This window comes from Oncorhynchus gorbuscha, linkage group LG18 (genome assembly GCF_021184085.1).
Source record: "Oncorhynchus gorbuscha isolate QuinsamMale2020 ecotype Even-year linkage group LG18, OgorEven_v1.0, whole genome shotgun sequence".
In the NCBI taxonomy this organism is placed as follows: Eukaryota; Metazoa; Chordata; class Actinopteri; order Salmoniformes; family Salmonidae; genus Oncorhynchus; species Oncorhynchus gorbuscha.
Window position 1 is genome coordinate 70,263,888 of NC_060190.1, and position 5,427 is coordinate 70,269,314.

Here is a 5,427-nt window from a genome sequence, read left to right on the forward strand (position 1 = left end):
ACTTTTGTTCAGGGCATGGCCCATAGGGCTCTGGTCAAAAGCAGCACACTATGGAATAGGCTGTCATTTGGGACGCAAACAGAGATAATCTCTGCTTAGCGACAATTTTATTGTTTGAGAAACGCCCCTGCAGGAACTAATTTGTCTCCTTCAGACTGAATTAGTTGAGCCTCAGCAAGGCAATTAAGTTGAGGGAAGTAGAGACAAAGGAGCAGCAGGGAGGCAGCCTGCCCTGCAGGCATCAGGAAGGAGACGGTATAAAGGTGTAGGGAAAGAGTTCTAAAAGAAAGAAAGAAACTTCTATTTAAATCTCTGGTGCATGTTGTTTGATTTGATTGCTTCATCACTGGCCTATATGATGTTTGACCAAATTTCAGAATTGCATTTATGCGTGGCAGATACCAGTATCTCTCAAATTAACTAAAGAAGTAGCCCATATATACAGTGCCATGAAGAAGTACCAAATTGTCATACTTGAGTAAACGTAAAGCTATCTTAGAAAATGACTCAAGTAAAGTGAGTCACCCAGTAAAATCCTACTTAAGTAAAAGTTGTTAAAACAAATTGGTTTTAAATATACTTAAGTATCAAAAGTACAAGTATAAATAATTTCAAATTCCTTATATTAAGCAAACCAGACAGCATTATTATTATTTTTTTAAATTTACGGATAACCAGGGGCATACTCCAACACTCCGACATAATTTACAAACAAAGTATTTGTGTTTAGTGAGTCCACCCGATCAGATGCAGTAGGGATGACCAGGGATTTTCTCTTTAAGTGTGAATTTGACATTTTCCCTGTCCTGCTAAGCATTCAAAATGTAACGAGTACTTTTGGGTGTTAGGGGAAATGTATGGAGTAAAAAGTAGTCCTAAGTAGTACTATTTAAATATAAATAGTAAAGTACAGATACCCAAAAAACAACTCACCTCCCTCTGCAACTGGATCCTGGACATCCTGACAGGCCGCCTCCAGGTGGTAAGAGTTGGCAACAACACGTTTAAACGTGTTAACCCTCGCAAGGCTGCAGGCCCAGACGGCATCCCCAGCCGCGCCCTCCGAGCATGCGCAGACCAGCTGGCCGGTGTGTTTACGGACATATTCAATCAATCCCTATACCAGTCTGCTGTTCCCACATGCTTCAAGAGGGCCACCATTGTTCCTGTTCCCAAGAAAGCTAAGGTAACTGAGCTAAACGACTACCGCCCCGTAGCACTCACTTCCGTCATCATGAAGTGCTTTGAGAGACTAGTCAAGGACCATATCACCTCCACCCTACCTGACACCCTAGACCCACTCCAATTTGCTTACCGCCCAAATAGGTCCACAGACGATGCAATCTCAACCACACTGCACACTGCCCTAACCCACCTGGACAAGAGGAATACCTATGTGAGAATGCTGTTCATCGACTACAGCTCGGCATTCAACACCATAGTACCCTCCAAGCTCGTCATCAAGCTCGAGACCCTGGGTCTCGACCCCGCCCTGTGCAACTGGGTACTGGACTTCCTGACGGGCCGCCCCCAGGTGGTGAGGGTAGGCAACAACATCTCCTCCCCGCTGATCCTCAACACGGGGGCCCCACAAGGGTGCGTTCTGAGCCCTCTCCTGTACTCCCTGTTCACCCACGACTGCGTGGCCACGCACGCCTCCAACTCAATCATCAAGTTTGCGGACGACACAACAGTGGTAGGCTTGATTACCAACAACGACGAGACGGCCTACAGGGAGGAGGTGAGGGCCCTTGGAGTGTGGTGTCAGGAAAATAACCTCACACTCAACGTCAACAAAACTAAGGAGATGATTGTGGACTTCAGGAAACAGCAGAGGGAACACCCCCCTATCCACATCGATGGAACAGTAGTGGAGAGGGTAGCTAGTTTTAAGTTCCTCGGCATAAACATCACAGACAAACTGAATTGGTCCACTCACACTGACAGCGTCGTGAAGAAGGCGCAGCAGCGCCTATTCAACCTCAGGAGGCCGGAAAAAATTTGGCTTGTCACCAAAAGCACTCACAAACTTCTACAGATGCACAATCGAGAGCATCCTGGCGGGCTGTATCACCGCCTGGTACGGCAACTGCTCCGCCCTCAACCGTAAGGCTCTCCAGAGGGTAGTGAGGACTGCACAACGCATCACCGGGGGCAAACTACCTGCCCTCCAGGACACCTACACCACCCGTTGTTACAGGAAGGCCATAAAGATCATCAAGGACATCAACCACCCGAACCACTGCCTGTTCACCCCGCTATCATCCAGAAGGCGAGGTCAGTACAGGTGCATCAAAGCTGGGACCGAGAGACTGAAAAACAGCTTCTATCTCAAGGCCATCAGACTGTTAAATAGCCACCACTAACATTGAGTGGCTGCTGCCAACACACTGTCATTGACACTGACCCAACTCCAGCCATTTTAATAATGGGAATTGATGGAAATGATGTAAATATATCACTAGCCACTTTAAACAATGCTACCTTATATAATGTTACTTACCCTACATTATTCATCTCATATGCATATGTATATACTGTACTCTACAACATCGACTGCATCCTTATGTAACACATGTATCACTAGCCACTTTAACTATGCCACTTTGTTTACTTTGTCTACACACTCATCTCATATGTATATACTGTACTCGATACCATCTACTGTATGCTGCTCTGTACCATCACTCATTCATATATCCTTATGTACATGTTCCTTATCCCCTTACACTGTGTATAAGACAGTAGTTTTTTTTGGAATTGTTAGTTAGATTACTTGTTGGTTATCACTGCATTGTCGGAACTAGAAGCACAAGCATTTCGCTACACTCGCATTAACATCTGCTAACCATGTGTATGTGACAAATAAAATTTGATTTGATTTGATCCTTAACACTGGGCCCCTCAGGGGTGTGTACTTAGTCCCCTATATAACGGGGTGTCAGAGGAAAGCCCATAAGATTGACAGAGACTCCAGTCACCCAAGTTATAGACTGTTTTCTCTGCTACCGCACGGCAAGCGGTACTGGAGGGCCAAGTCTAGGACCAAAAGGCTCCTCAACAGCTTATACCTCCAAGCCATAAGACTTCTGAGCAATTCATAAAATCGCAGTGCAGAGATGCTTCTTATAGTTACAGCCATCTCATGTGAAGTGCAGAGGCCTCTTATAGTTACAGCCATCTCATGTGAAGTGCAGAGAGGCCTCTTATAGTTACAGCCATCTCATGTGAAGTGCAGAGAGGCCTCTTATAGTTACAGCCATCTCATGTGAAGTGCAGAGAGGCTTCTTATAGTTACAGCCATCTCATGCGAAGTGCATTACATTGACCCCCCCTCCCTTCTGTACACTGCTGCTACTCGCTGTTTGTTTGTTACTTATGCATAGTCACTTCACCCCCTTCACATGTACAGATTACTTCAACTAGCTTGTACCCCGGCACACTGACTCGGTCTTACTGTTACTTTTTATTCTTACTTTTTATTGTAGTCTACTTGGTAAATATTTTCTTCTTCTTGAACTGTACTGTTGGTAAGTAAGCATTTCATGATAAAGTCTACACGTGTTGTATTCGGCGCATGTGACAAATAAAGTTTGATTTTAATTGATTTGAAAAAGTCAAGGGGTCTGAATACATTCCAAAGGCACTTTAATAACATTAACTGGGGCGGCAGGGTAGCCTAGTGGTTAGAGCGTTGGACTAGTAACCGGAGGGTTGCAAGTTTAAATCCCCGAGCTGACAAGGTACAAATCTGTCGTTCTGCCCCTGAACAGGCAGTTAAACCCACTGTTCCTAGGCCTTCATTGAAAATAAGAATTTGTTCTTAACTGACTTGCCTAGTTAAATAAAGGTAAAATAAAAAATATAAATTATTGACTTGTCCTAAAGAGCAGTTTACATCCTGTCTGATGACTGTCACATCCAATGATCAATCTATCCATCCATCCATATACCCTTCCTTCCATCCATCCATACACCCATCCATCCATCCATGCTGTTACGTTCTCCAGTTTCTGTGTTGTGGGTTTGTATGTGTGTGTGTGTATTTCAGGAAATGGAATCCTGGATTCTTCAAGCAGCTGATTGGTCGGTCCCATCGCTGATTGGAGCTCTGACCCCGCCCTCTCGTCAGGGGAAACAGCTGGATCTTCAATTACCAACTCCTTCTGCAGTTTGAAAAGCCAGTGTTCCTTTGTATCCTTCTTTGTATGTCCTGTGCTGGTTGTCGATCTGTTTAAGTTGTTTAAGGTATTTTGTTGCCGCTGTGTATGTGTATGTTATAGGACTTAGTGTTTTTGGTTTATTGAAATTGTTCACTGAATATTGGTGAATTCTTCTGTTTAATTTGTTCTCAGTGGGGTGGGGAGGCACATTGGGAGTGTTTAGGCAAGAGGCCTGTGGGCATAGTATTGAATCTGTCTATGCACACTAGGTAAGACCTGGCTGGACCACCCCCTGTGTTTTGGTTAGTGTGCCAGGTGGTGCTAAGATTAGGTGGGTAGGCAGGTAAGGTAGGAGAGGGGACTCTAACTTTCATTGCTTTGGTTCCATCCAGCCCCTTTTCCCCTCATTACCGTGTTAAGGAAATACATTCCCTGTAAACTGTCATTCTCTGCCTCTGTCGTCCTTCCCCCAACTACGATCACATACTTTTTCACTCCACGGGGAGTTGAGATGTAGCAGGGTGTTGTGTTCCCTCCTCCAAGAGGCGTACGTAACACATACACCCATCTGTAACAGTATAGTTTTAAACCGTCCCCTCACCCATACCCGGGCGCGAACCAGGGACCTTCTGCACACAACGACAACAGTCACCCTCGAAGCATCATTAGCCATCGCTCCACAAAAGCCGCGGCCCTTGCAGAGCAAGGGGAACTACTACTTCAAGGTCTCAGAGCAAGTGACGTAACCGATTGAAACGCTATTTAGCGCACACCGCTAACTAAGCTAGCCGTTTCATATCCGTTACACATCCATCCATCCATCCATAGTAGGTTGGGGTCCACACAAGTCACAATGAATATGCTATTATTGCCTGACACTGGTTGCTTGCAGAAAACATGTACCCAAAACCTTCATGAAATAAAACTGTTGGACAAATATAACATGATACTATATTCTATTGACCACATCAATACACTGGTACATTTTTGGGGGGGCTATTTAAAAAAAGTAAAAGCCTGTCTGTCTTTATTAGAAACGTTCTGGGGGACTCGGAATATAGTGCTAAACATCTGAAATATGGGCTAAATAACTCAAAAGCATAATAAATATACATTAAAATGTGTACAAAATTGAATTTTTTGACAAAATGTGTCAGCTAAATTTGTAAACCTCCCGCTCCATCTGTCTTGGAACATGTAGTTCTTTGCAGATGGATCTACATATGAACTACACATCCCTACACCCGCGTTAGTTACCATAGCA